General features: G+C 58.4%; 1 pseudogene and 2 gene segments (V, D, J or C); all 3 read right to left on the bottom strand.

Moving 5' to 3' along the window:
- Positions 1-11,180: 11,180 nt before the first annotated feature.
- On the bottom strand, positions 11,181-13,119 carry LOC309639610 (immunoglobulin lambda constant 3 pseudogene; annotated as a pseudogene). The gene is made up of 2 exons (XR_014268571.1): positions 13,059-13,119; positions 11,181-11,634 (listed from the first exon to the last, which is right to left on the bottom strand). The product of XR_014268571.1 is annotated as an immunoglobulin lambda constant 3 pseudogene (transcript).
- Positions 13,120-14,600: 1,481 nt separating this feature from the next.
- On the bottom strand, positions 14,601-16,444 carry LOC309639611 (immunoglobulin lambda constant 3-like). The segment is given in 2 exons: positions 16,384-16,444; positions 14,601-14,960 (listed from the first exon to the last, which is right to left on the bottom strand).
- Positions 16,445-17,822: 1,378 nt separating this feature from the next.
- LOC309639612 (immunoglobulin lambda constant 6-like) lies at positions 17,823-19,759 on the bottom strand. The segment is given in 2 exons: positions 19,699-19,759; positions 17,823-18,276 (listed from the first exon to the last, which is right to left on the bottom strand).
- Positions 19,760-20,732: the final 973 nt, after the last annotated feature.

The following is a 20,732-nucleotide window of genomic DNA, read 5'->3' on the forward strand; positions in this document are numbered from 1 at the left end:
TTTCTGATCTTTTGTTGTTAGTGTATAGGAATGCAAGAGATTTCTGTGTATTAATTTTGTATCCTGCAACTTTACCAAACTCATTGATGAGCTTTAGTAGTTTTCTGGTAGAATCTTTAGGATTTTCTATGTATAGTATCATGTCATCTGCAAACAGTGACAATTTTACTTCTTTTCCAATTTGGATTCCTTTTATTTCTTTTCCTTCTCTGCCATGGCTAGGACTTCCAATATATTTTAAATAAAAGTGGAGAGAGTGGACATCCTTGTCTTGTTCCTGATCTTAGAGGAAATGCTTTCAGTTTTTCACCATTGAGAATGATGTCTGCGTGGGTTTGTCACCTATATGTAGAATCTAAAAAAATGGTACAAATGAACCTATTTACAAAACAGAAATAGAGTCACAGATGTAGAAAACAAACTTATGGTTACCAGGGGGTAAGGGAGGGGGAAGGATAAATTGGGAGATTAGGATTGACATATACACACTACTATATATAAAATAGATAACTGATAAGAACCTACTGTATAGCACAGGAACTCTACTCAATACTCTGTAATGACCTACATGGGAATAGAATCTAAAAAAGAGTAGATATATGTATATGTATAACTGCTGTAGCAGAAGCTTGTTGAGGCACCCCCATTATGTTAGCCCTTATTCAGCCCTTATTCTTTCTTCCTGTTCAACCTGTCTCTTACAGATGTTTTTTTCCCCTTTCTTGCTTAATTGCACTCTGAAAATGATTGCCCTCTAGCTAAAGTTGTACTATGCACCTGATGTTTACTTCTCCAAGACGACACTCCCTAAGACTCCTTTCCTTTGGGACCATTCTTTATTCCAGAAAAGTGACGGGATGATTACCTCGAGAACCACCAGAACCTGTTCCGGAACCACCGGACGCCAGCCCTAATGATCTCAATGTCTCCAGGAGGAAAGAAGAATGCAAGACTACGTCAGTCCCGATCCTTTTCTACAGCTCTGTTTTCCACCTTGAAACTATAAGACCCCTTCCTATTTCCCAGGAAGGGGTTCACGGTCTTGAGAGCGTTAGCCCGCTGTGGCCCCCTTTGCCTGGCAAAGTAATAAAGCTGCTCTTTTCTACTCCTCCAAAGCTCTGTCTCTGCGTTTCTATCCAGCACTGGTGAACAGAGGCCAGAGCTTCAGCAACGTAACTGATTCACTTTGCTGTACAGCAGAAACTAACACAACATTGTAAATCAACTGTACTTCAATAAAAATTAATTAAAAAAATAACCACACCAAGACATGGGCATGAACTGGGAACATCAGTGAAACCTAGGAGGCAGGTCACCCCCTGGACCCCTCCCTGGGCCCGGTGTTCTGGGGGAGGCTGTCACTGGGGGATTCCTGGCCAAACAGGATTAGGTTTGCTGTGATCCCAGGTGACCAACTGGCTTTTCAGAAAAACTGGTCCAAAGACTGGCCCTGCCAGGACCAACTACCCTCTGTCACATCACTGCGTTTGTGTCCGTGAGACCGGTGTGCAGTCCCTCCAGGTGACCATACAGAAGCGGGGGTTCTCTGGCCACCCCGAGGGAGTGCGTCCCCTCGAAGCCTCACAAAGTCTCCTGCACAGCAGTGTTTAGCTTGGCCCATGGCTGCCGGTGGGGGATGCTTCTGTGTGTGCAGCCAGGGACCCTGGCAACCTGACCCGTTCCTCCCACCCGTCCTGCTCAGGAGCTGCAGGGAGGAGGTTGACGCCCCATCACGGGCACAGGTGGGCTGGGGACGCAGGACCTGACCAGGAGGAGGACAGCACGCTCTGAGAGATGTAGACATCACCTTGCTGTGTCCTGTGTCACTGAACCAGCGGGTGTGGCAGCAGACAGCTGACTGCTCTGCGGACACCCCTGGAAGCTGTATTTTCAAAGCGGCTGGAAACCTGGGTTTAGACCTTTGTGTTGGGAGTGAGGGTCTGTATCCAGAGAGACACAGGCCGGGGCAGAGCCCCTTGCAACCACTGTGGCACTCTGGTGAACACTGTGGGGTGAAGGACAAGGGTGTCCCCCTGCCCAGACCTGGCCAGGCTGCGCTCTCTTGGTGGCTTTGCAGGTCTCACAGTGGGCCAGGAGAATCACCGAGCTCAGCTCAGTAGAAGCTCCTGGGCCACCCCCAGGGCCCCAGTAGTCACCTCCCCTCCCCTCCCCCAGGGCCCCTCTGCCCTCCTTGCCCGAGGCTATTCTGGGCTCTGCTGTGAAGGAAGCCACAACCCCCGTCCCCCATCAGTCACCTCCCCCAGCCTTGGCCTCCCACAAGGAAGCCCTGGACGGAGGGCGCTGCCCAGGGTCGCACAGCAGGCAGGGCAGGGCCAGGCCAAGCCCCCTCCCCAGACCTGACACTCTTTTTTATTCCACAAAGAGTCAGCCCAGCATGGACACCCGCCCCCCCAGCTGGTGCCCTGGGACCACCAGTCCGCAGGGGCTGTCCCGGCTCTGAGCTGAGCAGGGCAGGCCCGGTGCGGCCCTCATGGTCAGTGTCCCCTCTGTGAAGTGGGCAATGGCAGCCGTAATGGGGACTTCAAGGTTCCCTGAGGGGCTGTGATGAGCCTGGAGGCGTGCCCAGTGCCGGCTGCTGGGGGATCCGCCACTTGGGGCCGGGCAGTGGATGAAATCTTATCCCAAGTGTGCGGGGAGATGCTCCCTGGGTGGAAAGCTGACCTGGGGGCTTGAGGACACGGTTGGGTCAGCAGTGGGCTCTACGGCTGTCCCCCCAGCGCATGAGCTGTTCCAGGGAAAGTGGTCCTGTCTCCTTGCTCCCAGCACTGGCCCACAGCACTGCTCACTGACAGTTTGCTGAATGAATGAGTGAGTGAATGAATGAATGACATGTCTCGCAGGGCTGAGGAGCCATGGAAAGAGCTGGGGGGGGCAGGTCAGCCAGCAGCTCACCCTGTGACCCTGGGCAGGTCCCCCAACCCCCATCCCGCTGACAGAGCCTCAGTTCTCTTCTCTGTGAAATGGGCCCACAAAACCCGCTCTGCTTTGCTGTATGGACTCAGAGGGTCCATGAACACCCTCCTGCCTGCCCCTACCTGCACCGAGTCAGTATAGATTGAGGAGCCAGGGTCCCCCACCCCACGGAGCCTTAGGATGCCTCTGATGTCCAGAGGCTGCGGGGTCGTGTGCTCAGCACCGTCTCCCGGCCAGCACAGCACAGCCTCCTCGGGAAGCGGGGGGGGTGACCTCATGAGGGGGGCCCGGGTGCCCACCGTGTGTGTGGCCCTGAGCACCTGTGGCCGCCAGAGGCTGCCTCAGCTCTGGAACCTCTGTCTCCTCATCCATGAGGTGAGGGAGTGTTAGCACCCACCTCCTGGGCTGGTCTGGGGGAGTTAGAACACGATCCACAGGCAGTACCCACCTGGGGCTCTGTCCTTGTGGCAGAGAGATGACAGACACCTGCAGCAGAGCCGGGGACAATCAGTCCATAACCAGGCAGAGCTGGGGATGGTCAGTCCCACAATTGGGCAGAGTTGGGGACAGTTCTGCAGTAAGTTGACAGCAGTCATCAAGAGGCTCCTGATGCCCGCCCAGCATCCAGCTGACCGTCTGAGGCACTGAGGGGGGTGCAGCCCCTGCCCTCAGGGCACCTACCTTCTGGAGTGAGGTCAGAGCCCTGGTCAGGCTGGGAGATTGGATGGATAAAGAAACAGGAGCTCCTTTTTTTTTTTTTTTTTTTTTTTTTAATGTATGTATGTATATATGTATGTATGGCTGTGTTGGGTCTTCGTTTCTGTGCGAGGGCTTTCTCTAGTTGTGGCAAGCGGGGGCCACTCGTCATCGCGGTGCGCGGGCCTCTCACTATCGCGGCCTCTCCTGTTGCGGAGCACAGGCTCCAGATGCGCAGGCTCAGTAATTGTGGCTCACAGACTGAGCTGCTCCGTGGCATGTGGGATCTTCCCAGACCAGGGCTCGAACCCGTGTCCCCCGCATTGGCAGGCAGACTCTCAACCACTGCGCCACCAGGGAAGCCCCCCCTTTTTTTTTAATTAAAAAAAAATTTTATTTTATATCGGAGTACAGTTGATTAACAATGTTGTGTTAGTTTCAGGTGTACAGCAAAGTGATTCAGTTATACATATACATGTATCTATTCTTTTTCAAATTCTTTTCCCATTTAGGTTGTTACAGAATACTGAGCAGAATTCCCTGTGCTCTACAGTAAGTCCTTGTTGGCGATCTATTTCAAATATAGCAGTGTGTACATGTCAATCCCAAACTCCCAATCTATCCCTCCCCTCCTCCCCCCCTCGCCCCCTGTAACCATAAGTTCATTCTCTAAGTCTGTGAGTCTGTTTCTGTTTTGTAAATAAGTTCGTTTGTATCACTTTTTTTAGATTCTGCGTATGTGATATCGTATGATATTTATCTTTCTCTGTCTGACTTAACTCCACTTAGTATGATCATCTCCAGGTCCATCCGTGTTGCCGCAAATGGCATGATTTCATCCTTTTTAATGGCTGAGTCATATTCTACGAGCCCTTTCTAGATGCAGCCAGTTTCTAGCTCCCGTGGACAGAGAAGGGAGGGCATCCAGGCCGCCGGCTCCCTGGGGCCTGATGACAACACAGCACAAATGGGGGAGGGGAGGAGAGAGGAGAGGAAAGAGGACCCAGGAGAGGGGATTTGGGGGCTGAGTTTCAAGAGAGAAAAAATGGGGTGTGGTTCTCAAATCCACTCAGAGGCCGACAGTGGGGAGGACAGAGAGGGGATGGTTGGATTGGGCCCCTTGGAGGTCACTGGTACCTAGCAGTGCAGGGAAAGATGGGGTGATGGCAGGAAGGGAGGGCGACGTGGAGCCCCCAGAGAGGTGCTGTAAGGGGCTGGAGGGAGGAGGGTGTGGCTGGAGAGAACGTGGCCCCCAAGTCGGGTCATGGGTGGGAGACAGGTCCAGAGGGACCGGAGGGGGTGACAGGAAAGTGGGTTGGCCTCGATGTGCCATCACTGAGGGTCAGAGCGTGGGTGCATGGCTGCCAGGAGGGGCAGCCTGGGTGAGCCAGACGGCTTACCCTGGAGTGACCGAGTGCCTTGGAAGCCACTGGGGGTGCCTGCTAACTGAGTGAGGTCACAGTCAGAGGCCTTGCCGGAGTGCCCCGTGTCGTGGGCTCAGGGGGGTGGGTTCACACTCGGTGGCCCTACTGCTTTTATATGAGGAAGTACAATCCTCAGGAGTTTGTCAGGTCACAGAGGTCATCCTCGAGTCTGGGCACCTCATTACCTCCGGGTTATTTCTTTCCCCAGGATCATGTCTGTGGGCCTATAATGGCCATCGGGAGGGAAAGTGTGAGCTGCTGAGGCTTGAAAGCTGGTGCGGGGCCCCAGAGACGGCCTTCCAGCTCTCTGACCGCTGGCCTGGGTGTCTGGGTCCTCCGTTACTGCTATATCGGGACCAGGCAGGGCCAGGACTGGTCCCAGCTGGGGCAGGGCTTGCTCGGGCACTTGGGAAACAGCAGCTACTTGGCAGCCAGTGGTCTGAGACCTGGAAGGGGTTGGGTCACTCGTGGGCTGGTAGTGATTCCAGCCCCAGTGTCAACTGCAGGGAAGGGGACTGGAGTGGGATGCGGTTACAGTGACCGCAGGGAAGTGAGGTGTCTCTGAGGTTTCACGGAGGGGCTGGGACATCCGAGGGGTGAAGCATCCCCACGGCTGACAGCCCAGTGGCTGCTCCCCAGCAGGGCGTCCGTCCATCATGGGGCCTGAGGTTCCCAGAATTCAGGGCCCCTCTGCCGGATGCCCCTCTTCACACCCCCCAGGAGTGGTGGTGAAGTCTCACATCTCGGAGGAAGTGGGGACCCCAAAGGTTCTTGGCGGGAAAAGGCAGAGGCAGACACAGGGGCCTCAGCGGGGGAGAGGGGAGCTGGCCTGCTGCTCTGGGGGGTCGGGGGAGGGCTGTCCTGGCCTCTGAGCTCCTGCTGTGCTCAGCACTGGGCCCCCTTCCCTGGACCCCAGACCCACAGCTCCTCGGACAGCAACCCCTGACTGAAGGTGTCGTGACAGTTCCTGCATCTTTAGGGAAGCCTCTGGGACCAGGGAGTGGGAGTGGGGGGTTTGGCCTGGGAAGCCATCTGCTGGGGACTGATCCTCCTGGTGTTGGGGCAACCAAGGGTGAGCCCTGCGGTGACCCTCCCTGGGAGCCTGGACTGAGGTGGGGTCTTCAGAAAGAGGCGACCCTCTCTCGGCCCCTCCCCCAGTGCCCTGACCCTGATTTCTGACCCAGAGCATGAGGAAGCCAGCCACTCTGACCTAAGGCCCCTGTCCCCCATGGTCCCTCATGGGCCCCAGCAACTCTGTCCCCTTAGGCCGTGGGTCCCAGGGAGGGGGACCTGATTCAGGTGGGCTCGGAGCTCCCCAGGGAGGAGGCTGGATGAATCAGGAGAGCCCGGTCAGGGTGGGCAGGGCACTGGAGGCGGCTGGGAACCTGGGGGCAGGAGCTGAGCTCTGGGGTCGGGTGGGCGGCTGGGGTTCAGTCCTGCCGTGACCGTGGGCAGGTCACTCAGGGTCTCTGGGCCTTGTGTCTCCATCCGTAGGGCGTGTATCGTTATAGGATCTTCCTCCGAGGGAGGTTTGATGACTGACAGGTAAGGCCTGGAGAGCATTTAGCTGGGGCCGGAGGGAAGCAGTGCCCCGGAGCTGAAGCTAACATCAGGCGCCTCCTGTGAGCCCAGGAGGAGAAGGGGCCGCAGGAAGCCAGGGAGGAAGGAGGGGGAGCCTCGGCTGGGAGGCCCCCAGGAGTGGCCCAGCCCAGGGACCAGGCAGGACACAGAGGGAGAGGAACATGGGCAAAAGTCCCCGAGGCCTTGGGGATCTGGGAACTGGAGCTGTAGTCAGATGAATAAGGCCCCAAGTTGTCCACGTCCTAATCCCCAGATCCTGTGAGTACGTCCCTTATGGGGCGACAGGGTTTTTGCAGATGTGATGGAGTTAAGGGCCTTGAAATGCAGAGATTATCCTAGATTATCTGGTGCCCCCATGAAGGGTCTTTAGAAGGGAATGAGGGAGGCAGGAGGGTCAGAGTGAGGGGACGGGGTGTGGCGATGGGGACAGAGGTCAGGGGGCAAGGGAGAGAGGTTAGAAGCTGCTGTGGCTTTGAAGCGGGAGGGGGGAACCTGAGCCGAGGACTGTGGCTCCTCTAGAGGCTGGAAACGGCCTCTGGGAGGAGCTTGGCCCTGAGACACCTCAAATTCAGCCTGTAGGACTCATTTTGGACTTCTGCCCCCTGATCTGTAAGAATAAATGTTGTTTAAAGCTTCTGAGTTTGGGTGATTCATTATAGCCGCTAATGCAGGAGCCGAGGGACAGAGTCACCCACCGCCATGTCCCACCCCTCTAACTCCCAAGTGCAGTGGGATCTCCACAGCCCAGGGTCCCTGCATGAAGGGCTCGGGCGGGGCTGGGGCTGGGTCTCTCGCCACACCCCTCATCGTCAGAGTGGCTGGAGCCCCCAGACCCCAGGGGCCTCGCAGAGACACCAAGTCCCTCCACGGGACGGGGCTCTCCCACTGACAGCACGACGGAAGGGAGGAGGCGCCCAGTGGACAAGCCCCAGGAAGGTGGCACGTGCCTTTCTGGCACAGACCTTGAGAGCGCCCCTCGCCTCTTTGCTCCCACCTGGCAGAGCTGGGCTGTGAGTGGGGGGCAGCTTGGGGGTCCCAGGACACCCAAGAGGGCCTCAGGCAGGGGTGGGAGAGGCCTTGTGTGTGTGGTGTGTGCAGGATGGTGGTCCACCCTGGGTCCAGGGGCAGGAGCTTTCCTGGCTACACCCCCGGGAGCCAAATCAGGGGACTGTTACTATGTAACTACACTATGTACAGTAACCGTACTATGTACAGTTACTATGTAACCCCCCAGAGATGGTAACCTGGTTGTACTGCAGACAGGAACACAGAGGGCTCCCCATGCAGGGGCAGCTGTTCCACCTGGTGGTCATCACCATGTCATGAGGCTGCCAGGCGATCACCTGTGTGTGTGTCAGAGCCCGGTTCCCGTCAACGCTGAGGCCTCGGGTAAAACATGTCCCCACTTTTAACCGTGGTACAAGACACCTGGCTTCAGCGCTGAGACACCAGTTTCCCTCCAGCAAAGGCTTTGTTGAATCTCAGAGATTCTGAGGCACCTATTCCCTCCTCTCATTGGCTCCTGGGGAGCTCAGAGCTGATCTTTGTCATGTGCCGAGCTTCCAGGCAGGGCTTTTGTGGGACAGTTTCCTTCCTAGCTTCCTCCTACTCCTCTTGCAGCCCTGCACCTGCCGTCGGGTGAAGAACTGAGATGGACCCCAGATTTAAGAGCCCATGAAGCCAATGTTGCTGGAGTGTCCTGGCCCCCGTGGGTGGTCCAGCCCTAGGGAGTGACAGGGAGGGTGAGGGGGGGCAGGAGCTGAGCTGGGCAGCCAGGGAGGAGGGCATCCTGTGGGCAGGGCCAAGAGCAGAGGGGGTCCAGGCCAGGGCAGGAAAGACAGGACGTGGGTTGGGGGGCGGTCTAGGGCGTCCCCACCAGGGCAGGGAGGGAGGGCTCATCTGGAGGTCATCAGCCATGGGCAGCTCCGGCCTGGAAGGTGGCAGGGGGTGGGCACGGCCCTGTGCTGGAGGAGGAGTGGGAGGAAGGAGAAGGCAGATGGGTGATGTGTCCTGGCTGGTTTCCTGGGAGATGCCCCCACCCAGGAGACTGTGAGCCTCTCCCCTTAGTTACTTTCTCACTGGTGCCTAGGATTCCCCACCCCACCCCCAGAATTCTGCAGAGGTTGCAAACTAAATATGAGAAAAAAAAAAAGAAATGAGCAGAGAGCATGATTTCTGAATAACAATGAGGACATTTTATTGCAAGTTGTTTGGTGCAGGAAGAGGGCTGCGGTGGGCCCAGGTTGGGCACGGGGAGACCCTACCGGATCCTGTTGGGAGAATCTCTATGCCCTAATTTCTTTTTTTAACCATGCTGTGTGGCATGCGGGATCTTAGTTCCCCGACCAGGAATGGGACCTGTGCCCCCTGCAGTGGAAGCGTGGAGTCTTAACCACTAGACCCACTGGGAAGTCCTGGATGCCCTAATCGTGGGAGCTCTGGGCACCCTCTTTGGCCCCTGACCCTTCAGGTTCACACGTCCTCATAACTTGACCTCCTGCCCTGTGCTCCCTGCTGCTGCAGACACCAGCTGTGACCTCTCATCCTTCCTGGGGCATCTGTCTGCCTGAAGATCCCCTCCCCCCAGACCCTCTCCCCATGTCCTCATACAGCATGTCCATCCATCCATCCGTATTGGTGTCAGGTCTCTGCCCTTTTGGGGAGGGGGTTTCTTGCCTCATAGTCTCAGACTGTGAAGAATCCAGGGAAGCAGTTCAGATATTATCCTGGAGCCAGGGGAGTGGGGGAGAGGGCCTGAGGGCCGGCGGTGGGTGAGGTCCACACAAGAATAGCAAGTGTAGGGAAGCTGCAGAGGTGGGCTCTCCTGGGTCCTGCTGCCCTGATCCCCTGCTCTGGAATATTCTCTGGGCTTTTCTGGGTGAGAGTGAAACTATCCCTCAAGGAAACATGAGGAATCAAGAGGAGAAGGTCCCCGGGAGAGACCTCAGGGTCACAGTGGCAGGGAGCAAGAGGGTCACTGAGACCATCCCATCTTGTCCCCAACCGGGGTCTAAGAACAGTGAACAGACTAAAAGGGTGAGGATTACAGGCCCCAGAGCAATTCAGACCCCAGCCCCAGACAGGACAGAGAAAACAGAAAAATCTACCCAATTGTCACTCCTGACCCCAAGAAGATGGAAAGGGGGAGACTCACCCAGGATGGTCAGCTGGGTCCACACAGCACACAGTGACACAGCCTCGAACATAAACCCACCTGTCAACCACCCAGCCCTTAACCCAGGCCCAACTGCAGCTGCACTGAGGCTCCAGGACCACCCTTGTGGTCATGGGGGCTAGTCTGGCCTCGAGGAGGGAAGGGGAAACACCTCTAATCCTGCAACTTCGCCCCAGGGAAGTGGGGCTCCATCCATCCCCAGTTGCGGGAGGGGCAGGAGGGATGTCTGGGTGTCACATCACATCCCAGGGAATTTCCTTTCTGGAGAGCAGCTCGAGGGGGGCGTCATGGTGGGAGGGTGAGGAGTCTCTTTAGCACCCTGAAGGGATGGAGCTGTGGCCTCTGCAGAGTGAGGCCGCGGGGCATTCTGGAGGCTCCATGTCCTTAGAGGCATTCCAACAGGGCCATGTTTGTAGTAACTTGTGTGTGTGTGTGCAATTAAAGGTGCAGCTATGAGATCCTATGTTAGCACCTAGGACAGTCATCTGGGAGGGTCTCTGATCCCGTTCTGAGCCCCTAAAGAAGTGTACAGTTCACAGACGAACCCACAGCACCTTCCTAGAACCTGATTCCGGACCTCAAGCTCATGGGACCCATCGACCACCATGGACACTTAGACATGAGGCAGTTGCGGTGGAGTCAGTGGTGGGCTGATTTCTAAGGGATCAGAGAGAGAAAGGCTGACCTTGGCCCTGGGGCCTTGAATGGAGGCAGGACGCACCTGACACAAGTGGGAGGAGGGATACCAGGGGGAGTGTGGGATGAGTGACCAGGGTCAGGGACTGGAGGTTCCTGTGAGTGTGACAGTGAGGGCCTGGGGGAGGGGCAGAAGGCAGTGTCCCTGGGGAGGTGGGAGCAGGAAGGGCCCTAAGGATGGGAGTAGGAGGGGGTGCAGTGGGGGTGACTCTAGGACGAGGTCATGGGGAATTACCAGGGTGAGTTTTAAACCAAAGGACACATGGAATCAGTGGGTCATCATCAATGGACAGAAGGACACTTGAGGGGGAACACAATGCAGAATGTGATGCTGAGGGTTCCAGGGAAGGGAGCTGAGGTATTGTCCCGGGGGCCCTGGCAACCAAACAGTGTGTGACCAGGACAATCAGATGTGGAGGTGGTCCACACGGAGGAGGAAACATGGAAGAGCGTGGGGAAGGTGGACAGACTTCGATTCCTGCAACGACCCAATTACCTGTTCTCGAATGTTCTCTGGGAGGGTTTCGGGGTGACAGTGAAACCACCCCTTGTGAAATCCCCAAGACCCATCCTCTATCTTGATTTCCGGAAGGATAAGAGGATTTTATTCACCTTTGAGGATGGTTGAGTTCAGGACACCAAATGCAGAAAGCAAAATGAGCAGAGAGCACGACTTCTGAATGACAATGAGGACATTTTATTGAGAGTTGATTGGGTGCAGGAGGGAGGGCTGGGGGGAGCAGGGTGGGTGGGTAGACCCTTCAGGGGTCCTGTGGCTCCAGTCCCCTGAGGGTGGGGGGACCAGGACCTAAGAGCACTCGGAGGGCGACACTGTCTTCTCCACGGGGCTCCCCTCGTGCGTGACCTGGCAGCTGACGCTGTCGTAAGATTTCCACTCGCTGGCCGTCAGGGCCAGGTAGCTGCTGGCCGCGTACTTGTTGTTGCTCTGTTTCAAGGGCTGGCTGGTCTCCACGCCCCTGGTGATGGTGGTGCCGTCTGCCTTCCAGACCACCGTCACGCTTCCCGGGTAGAAGTCATTGATGAGACACACCAGGGTGGCCTTGTCGGCGCTGAGCTCCTCAGTGGAGGGAGCGAACAGAGTGACCGAGGGCGCGGACTTGGGCTGACCTGCAAAGTGGGGGAGAGACGGGAGGTGACTGGGGCAGCGTCCATCGCGGGAGCCCCTGACCTCAGGAGAAGTGGGCACAGGTGCCCAAAGTCCAGTGCATGGATCCCAGGCGGGCCCTTGCCCCCCCGAGGTCAGGCAGCCATGGCTGGGGTCGCGCACCTTCTGTCGGGGGATCCTCAGTGCCCGACTCCTGGGAGTTCGGGGCTCCCTTGCAAGTCTCCATCTCTTGCTCAGGCTCCCACGTCCCATAAACCACATCCCACCCTCTGCTCCCTGGTGCTGCCTGGCGTCCACCCTGCGGTCCCCTCTTTCCTCTGGGTGTCTGTCCGTCCTGGGCATCTGTCTGTCTGAGATCTTCCCCTGGTTCTTGTCCGGTGTCCTCACACAGGCCGTCTGTCTGTCCCCCGTTCAGGCTCTCTTCCCTTTCAGGGCGGGGGTTTGCTGCCCACAGTCCCCCTGACGCCAGCCTCACAGCCCCCAACCCTCTAGGGCTGCCACAGAGACCACAGAGACCCCTCTAGGGCTGCCAGGGTGGAGGGAGCGTCAGCCCCGGGGCTGGGGTCCAGGGAGTCCCACAGATGAGAGTTTCCATGGGGGTGAATGTTATGTTCTGAGCCTGGGGCTGTGTCTGTTCTGAGGGGTCCCCTGACCTGTGAAGTCCCGCTGGGGATCTGTCTGTCCTAGGACATCTGTCTGCCTGGCCGGGTCAGTTCCTGTCACCTGTCCCTATGAGGAGTCCCCACCCTGGGCGTCTGAGCTAGGGGCTCACGTCCAGTGTGTAACTGGGTGAGGCGACCGTTAAGGCCCGAGTGTCCTGAGGTGTGTGCGGCCTGGGGTGTCCTGCTTGCTGGGAGGAGGATGGGGACCTAGCACCCTGAGGCCACCTTCTCAACGGGACACTCGTCCACCCTTCCCCCGTGTACTGTTCCCTCCTCCCCTCTCCAAGTCCCCTGGCTTTGGGGTCCCTCACTAGCCCCCATTTGGGTCCCTGAGCAGAAAGATCCCAGGATGACACCCATGCTCTGTCCAGCCCTTTCCAGTGTCCTTCCCACATCCCTGGACCCGGTGCCCCAGCCTGAGACCCCCCATTCCTTGGGCCTCAGCCCCTCCGTTCTCCTCAGACCCCGGGGATGGGCACCCTGAGGAGGGAGCTGAGATGCCAGCATCCAGAGAAGAAGGGCCTGGAGGGAAGGCTCGGGGTGGGCAGAGCGAGGGGTGGCAGGAGGGTCACTGAGCCCGTCCCCACCATGTCCACCAGTTTCTGTGAAGAACGACAGGCTTGGGGGGGGATGGACAGCCTAGAAGGGTGAAGGTGACAGGCTCCAGAGAGTGAGACCCCAGCCCCAGACAGGAGGGAAAAGACAAGAAAATCTGCCCAAATTTCACTGTGGACCCTGAAGAGGAGGGGAAGGGGGAGACTCACCCAGGACGGTCAGCTTGGTCCCTCCGCCGAACACAGCACACAGTGACACAGCCTCGAACATAAACCCTCCTGACACGCCCTCCACCCCCTGCCCAGGCCCACCTGCAGCTGCACAGAGGCCCCAGGGCCACCCTCCTTGTCATGGGGGCTGGTCTGGCCTCGGGGAGGATGAGGGGGGGACCCCACCCCACCAGCAACTTCACCCCTGGGAAGCGGAGCTCCATCCATCCCCAGTCATGGGAGGTGCAGGAGAGACATCTGGGTGTCACATCACATCCCAGGGAACTTCCTTTCTTGGAGGAGGCGGTGGCCCCTGGAGAGCAGCTTGGGGGGGTGTTGTGGTGGCAGAATGAGTAGCCTGTTTACAGCCCGGAGGGGATGGAGATGTGCCCTCTGCAGATTGAGGCCCGGGACATTCTTGAGGCTCTACTCGTCCTAGAGGCATGTCCAACACGGCCATGTTTGTAGTAACTTGCGTGTGTGTGTGTGTGTGTGTGTGTGTGTGTGAGTGTGTGTGTGCATCTAAAGGTGTAGCTATGAGATCCTACGTTAGCACTTAGGACAGTCGTCTGTGATGATCTCAGATCCCATTCTGAGCTCCTGAGGAAGTGCATCAGTTCACAGACGAACCCACGGCACCTTCCCAGAACCTGATTCTGGACCTCGAGCTCAAGGGGCCCATCGTCCACCATGGACACTTGGACATAGGGCACTTGTGGTGGAGTCAGTGGTGGGCTGACTTCTAAAGGGTCAGAGAGAGAAAGGCTGGCCTCAGTCCCAGGGCCTTGAAGGCAGCTGGGACCCTCCTGACACAAGTGGAAGGAGGGCTATCTAGGGGGAGTGTGGGATGAGTGACCAGGGTCAGGGACTGAGGGTCCCGTGCAGAGTGTGACAGGAAAGCCTAGGGGAGGGGCACAGGGCCGTTTCCCTAGGGAGGTGGGAGCAAGAGGGGCCCTGAGGAGGGGGACGCTCTAGAATGAGGTCATGGGGAATTACCAGGGTGGGTTTTGAGCAAAAGGACACATGGAATCGGAGGATCATCATATATAGGACCGACAGACTCTCGAGGGGGAACACAATGCAGAATGTGATGCTGAGGGTTCCAGGGAAGGGAGCTGAGGTATTGTCCCGGGGGCCCTGGCAACCAAACAGTGTGTGACCAGGACAATCAGATGTGGAGGTGGTCCACACGGAGGAGGAAGCATGGAAGCCGGTGGGGAAGGTGGACAGACTTCCATTCCTGCAGCGACCCAATTCCCTGTTCTCGAATGTTCTCTGGCGGGAGGGGGTGGGGGTTCCTGGGTGACAGTGAAACCATCCCTCGCAAGAGTCCCAAGATTCCATCCTCTATCTTGATTTCTGAAAGGATAAGAGGATTTTGTTCACCTCTGAGATTGGTTGAGTTCAGGACACCAAATGCAGAAAGAAAAATGAGCAGAGAGCATGACTTCTGAATGACAATGAGGACATTTTATTGAGAATTGAGTGGGTGCAGGAGGAAGGGCTGGGGGGAGCAGGGAGGGAGGGTAGACCCTCCAGAGGTCCTGTGGCTCCAGTCCCCTGAGGGTGGGGGGACCAGGACCTAAGAGCACTCGGAGGGCGACACTGTCTTCTCCACGGGGCTCCCCTCGTGCGTGACCTGGCAGCTGACGCTGTCGTAAGATTTCCACTCGCTGGCCGTCAGGGCCAGGTAGCTGCTGGCCGCGTACTTGTTGTTGCTCTGTTTCAAGGGCTGGCTGGTCTCCACGCCCCTGGTGATGGTGGTGCCGTCTGCCTTCCAGACCACCGTCACGCTTCCCGGGTAGAAGTCATTGATGAGACACACCAGGGTGGCCTTGTTGGCGCTGAGCTCCTCAGTGGAGGGAGCGAACAGAGTGACCGAGGGCGCGGACTTGGGCTGACCTGCAAAGTGGGGGAGAGACGGGAGGTGACTGGGGCAGCGTCCATCGCGGGAGCCCCTGACCTCAGGAGAAGTGGGCACAGGTGCCCAAAGTCCAGTGCATGGATCCCAGGCGGGCCCTTGCCCCCCCGAGGTCAGGCAGCCATGGCTGGGGTCGCGCACCTTCTGTCGGGGGATCCTCAGTGCCCGACTCCTGGGAGTTCGGGGCTCCCTTGCAAGTCTCCATCTCTTGCTCAGGCTCCCACGTCCCATAAACCACATCCCACCCTCTGCTCCCTGGTGCTGCCTGGCGTCCACCCTGCGGTCCCCTCTTTCCTCTGGGTGTCTGTCCGTCCTGGGCATCTGTCTGTCTGAGATCTTCCCCTGGTTCTTGTCCGGTGTCCTCACACAGGCCGTCTGTCTGTCCCCCGTTCAGGCTCTCTTCCCTTTCAGGGCGGGGGTTTGCTGCCCACAGTCCCCCTGACGCCAGCCTCACAGACCCCAACCCTCTAGGGCTGCCACAGAGACCACAGAGACCCCTCTAGGGCTGCCAGGGTGGAGGGAGCGTCAGCCCCGGGGCTGGGGTCCAGGGAGTCCCACAGATGAGAGTTTCCATGGGGGTGAATGTTATGTTCTGAGCCTGGGGCTGTGTCTGTTCTGAGGGGTCCCCTGACCTGTGAAGTCCCGCTGGGGATCTGTCTGTCCTAGGACATCTGTCTGCCTGGCCGGGTCAGTTCTTGTCACCTGTCCCTATGAGGAGTCCCCACCCTGGGCGTCTGAGCTAGGGGCTCACGTCCAGTGTGTAACTGGGTGAGGCGACCGTTAAGGCCCGAGTGTCCTGAGGTGTGTGCGGCCTGGGGTGTCCTGCTTGCTGGGAGGAGGATGGGGACCTAGCACCCTGAGGCCACCTTCTCAACGGGACACTCGTCCACCCTTCCCCCATGTACTGTTCCCTCCTCCTCTCTCCAAGTCCCCTGGCTTTGGGGTCCCTCACTAGCCCCCATTTGGGTCCCTGAGCAGAAAGATCCCAGGATGACACCCATGCTCTGTCCAGCCCTTTCCAGTGTCCTTCCCACATCCCTGGACCCGGTGTCCCAGCCTGAGACCTCCCATTCCTTGGGCCTCAGCCCCTCCGTTCTCCTCAGACCCCGGGGATGGGCACCCTGAGGAGGGAGCTGAGATGCCAGCATCCAGAGAAGAAGGGCCTGGAGGGAAGGCTCGGGGTGGGCAGAGCGAGGGGTGGCAGGAGGGTCACTGAGCCCGTCCCCACCATGTCCACCAGTTTCTGTGAAGAACGACAGGCTTGGGGGGGATGGACAGCCTAGAAGGGTGAAGGTGACAGGCTCCAGAGAGTGAGACCCCAGCCCCAGACAGGAGGGAAAAGACAAGAAAATCTGCCCAAATTTCACTGTGGACCCTGAAGAGGAGGGGAAGGGGGAGACTCACCCAGGACGGTCAGCTTGGTCCCTCCGCCGATCACAGCACACAGTGACACAGCCTCGAACATAAACCCTCCTGACACGCCCTCCACCCCCTGCCCAGGCCCACCTGCAGCTGCACAGAGGCCCCAGGGCCACCCTCCTTGTCATGGGGGCTGGTCTGGCCTCGGGGAGGATGAGGGGGGGACCCCACCCCACCAGCAACTTCACCCCTGGGAAGCGGAGCTCCATCCATCCCCAGTCATGGGAGGTGCAGGAGAGACATCTGGGTGTCACATCACATCCCAGGGAACTTCCTTTCTTGGAGGAGGCGGTGGCCCCTGGAGAGCAGCTTGGGGGGGTGTTGTGGTGGCAGAATGAGTAGCCTGTTTACAGCCCGGAGGGGATGGAGATGTGCCCTCTGCAGATTGAGGCCCGGGACATTCTTGAGGCTCTACTCGTCCTAGAGGCATGTCCAACAGGGCCATGTTTGTAGTAACTTGCGTGTGTGTGTGTGTGTGTGTGTGTGAGTGTGTGTGTGCATCTAAAGGTGTAGCTATGAGATCCTACGTTAGCACTTAGGACAGTCGTCTGTGATGATCTCAGATCCCATTCTGAGCTCCTGAGGAAGTGCATCAGTTCACAGACGAACCCACGGCACCTTCCCAGAACCTGATTCTGGACCTCGAGCTCAAGGGGCCCATCGTCCACCATGGACACTTGGACATGGGGCACTTGTGGTGGAGTCAGTGGTGGGCTGACTTCTAAAGGGTCAGAGAGAGAAAGGCTGGCCTCAGTCCCAGGGCCTTGAAGGCAGCTGGGACCCTCCTGACACAAGTGGAAGGAGGGCTATCTAGGGGGAGTGTGGGATGAGTGACCAGGGTCAGGGACTGAGGGTCCCGTGCAGAGTGTGACAGGAAAGCCTAGGGGAGGGGCACAGGGCCGTTTCCCTAGGGAGGTGGGAGCAAGAGGGGCCCTGAGGAGGGGGACGCTCTAGAATGAGGTCATGGGGAATTACCAGGGTGGGTTTTGAGCAAAAGGACACATGGAATCGGAGGATCATCATATATAGGACCGACAGACTCTCGAGGGGGAACACAATGCAGAATGTGATGCTGAGGGTTCCAGGGAAGGGAGCTGAGGTATTGTCCCGGGGGCCCTGGCAACCAAACAGTGTGTGACCAGGAAAATCAGATGTGGACGTGGCCCACACAGAGGAGGAAGCATGGAAGCCGGTGGGGAAGGTGGACAGACTTCCATTCCTGCAGCGACCCAATTCCCTGTTCTCGAATGTTCTCTGGGGGGAGGGGGGGGTTCCTGGGTGACAGTGAAACCATCCCTTGCAAGAGTCCCAAGACTCCATCCTCTATCTTGATTTCTGAAAGGATAAGAGGATTTTGTTCACCTCTGAGGATGGTTGAGTTCAGGACACCAAATGCAGAAAGAAAAATGAGCAGAGAGCATGACTTCTGAATGACAATGAGGACATTTTATTGAGAGTTGATTGGGTGCAGGAGGGAGGGCTGGGGGGAGCAGGGTGGGTGGGTAGACCCTTCAGGGGTCCTGTGGCTCCAGTCCCCTGAGGGTGGGGGGACCAGGACCTAAGGGCACTCGGAGGGCGACACTGTCTTCTCCACGGGGCTCCCCTCGTGCGTGACCTGGCAGCTGACGCTGTCGTAAGATTTCCACTCGCTGGCCGTCAGGGCCAGGTAGCTGCTGGCCGCGTACTTGTTGTTGCTCTGTTTCGAGGGCTGGCTGGTCTCCACGCCCCTGGTGATGGTGGTGCCGTCTGCCTTCCAGACCACCTTCACGCTGCCCGGGTAGAAGTCATTGATGAGACACACCAGGGTGGCCTTGTCGGCGCTGAGCTCCTCAGTGGAGGGAGCGAACAGAGTGACTGAGGGCGCAGACTTGGGCTGACCTGCAAAGTGGGGGAGAGACGGGAGGTGACTGGGGCAGCGTCCATCGCGGGAGCCCCTGACCTCAGGAGAAGTGGGCACAGGTGCCCAAAGTCCAGTGCATGGATCCCAGGCGGGCCCTTGCCCCCCCGAGGTCAGGCAGCCATGGCTGGGGTCGCGCACCTTCTGTCGGGGGATCCTCAGTGCCCGACTCCTGGGAGTTCGGGGCTCCCTTGCAAGTCTCCATCTCTTGCTCAGGCTCCCACGTCCCATAAACCACATCCCACCCTCTGCTCCCTGGTGCTGCCTGGCGTCCACCCTGCGGTCCCCTCTTTCCTCTGGGTGTCTGTCCGTCCTGGGCATCTGTCTGTCTGAGATCTTCCCCTGGTTCTTGTCCGGTGTCCTCACACAGGCCGTCTGTCTGTCCCCCGTTCAGGCTCTCTTCCCTTTCAGGGCGGGGGTTTGCTGCCCACAGTCCCCCTGACGCCAGCCTCACAGCCCCCAACCCTCTAGGGCTGCCACAGAGACCACAGAGACCCCTCTAGGGCTGCCAGGGTGGAGGGAGCGTCAGCCCCGGGGCTGGGGTCCAGGGAGTCCCACAGATGAGAGTTTCCATGGGGGTGAATGTTATGTTCTGAGCCTGGGGCTGTGTCTGTTCTGAGGGGTCCCCTGACCTGTGAAGTCCCGCTGGGGATCTGTCTGTCCTAGGACATCTGTCTGCCTGGCCGGGTCAGTTCCTGTCACCTGTCCCTATGAGGAGTCCCCACCCTGGGCGTCTGAGCTAGGGGCTCACGTCCAGTGTGTAACTGGGTGAGGCGACCGTTAAGGCCCGAGTGTCCTGAGGTGTGTGCGGCCTGGGGTGTCCTGCTTGCTGGGGGAGGATGGGGACCTAGCACCCTGAGGCCACCTTCTCAACGGGACACTCGTCCACCCTTCCCCCGTGTACTGTTCCCTCCTCCCCTCTCCAAGTCCCCTGGCTTTGGGGTCCCTCACTAGCCCCCATTTGGGTCCCTGAGCAGAAAGATCCCAGGATGACACCCATGCTCTGTCCAGCCCTTTCCAGTGTCCTTCCCACATCCCTGGACCCGGTGCCCCAGCCTGAGACCCCCCATTCCTTGGGCCTCAGCCCCTCCGTTCTCCTCAGACCCCGGGGATGGGCACCCTGAGGAGGGAGCTGAGATGCCAGCATCCAGAGAAGAAGGGCCTGGAGGGAAGGCTCGGGGTGGGCAGAGCGAGGGGTGGCAGGAGGGTCACTGAGCCCGTCCCCACCATGTCCACCAGTTTCTGTGAAGAACGACAGGCTTGGGGGGGATGGACAGCCTAGAAGGGTGAAGGTGACAGGCTCCAGAGAGTGAGACCCCAGCCCCAGACAGGAGGGAAAAGACAAGAAAATCTGCCCAAATTTCACTGTGGACCCTGAAGAGGAGGGGAAGGGGGAGACTCACCCAGGACGGTCAGCTTGGTCCCTCCGCCGATCACAGCACACAGTGACACAGCCTCGAACATAAACCCTCCTGACACGCCCTCCACCCCCTGCCCAGGCCCACCTGCAGCTGCACAGAGGCCCCAGGGCCACCCTCCTTGTCATGGGGGCTGGTCTGGCCTCGGGGAGGATGAGGGGGGGACCCCACCCCACCAGCAACTTCACCCCTGGGAAGCGGAGCTCCATCCATCCCCAGTCATGGGAGGTGCAGGAGAGACATCTGGGTGTCACATCACATCCCAGGGAACTTCCTTTCTTGGAGGAGGCGGTGGCCCCTGGAGAGCAGCTTGGGGGGGTGTTGTGGTGGCAGAATGAGTAGCCTGTTTACAGCCCGGAGGGGATGGAGATGTGCCCTCTGCAGATTGAGGCCCGGGACATTCTTGAGGCTCTACTCGTCCTAGAGGCATGTCCAACAGGGCCATGTTTGTAGTAACTTGCGTGTGTGTGTGTGTGTGTGTGTGTGAGTGTGTGTGTGCATCTAAAGGTGTAGCTATGAGATCCTACGTTAGCACTTAGGACAGTCGTCTGTGATGATCTCAGATCCCATTCTGAGCTCCTGAGGAAGTGCATCAGTTCACAGACGAACCCACGGCACCTTCCCAGAACCTGATTCTGGACCTCGAGCTCAAGGGGCCCATCGTCCACCATGGACACTTGGACATGGGGCACTTGTGGTGGAGTCAGTGGTGGGCTGACTTCTAAAGGGTCAGAGAGAGAAAGGCTGGCCTCAGTCCCAGGGCCTTGAAGGCAGCTGGGACCCTCCTGACACAAGTGGAAGGAGGGCTATCTAGGGGGAGTGTGGGATGAGTGACCAGGGTCAGGGACTGAGGGTCCCGTGCAGAGTGTGACAGGAAAGCCTAGGGGAGGGGCACAGGGCCGTTTCCCTAGGGAGGTGGGAGCAAGAGGGGCCCTGAGGAGGGGGACGCTCTAGAATGAGGTCATGGGGAATTACCAGGGTGGGTTTTGAGCAAAAGGACACACGGAATCGGAGGATCA

The sequence above is a fragment of the Balaenoptera physalus genome (genome assembly GCF_965194825.1).
Source record: "Balaenoptera physalus genome assembly, chromosome: 12".
NCBI lineage: Eukaryota > Metazoa > Chordata > Mammalia > Artiodactyla > Balaenopteridae > Balaenoptera > Balaenoptera physalus.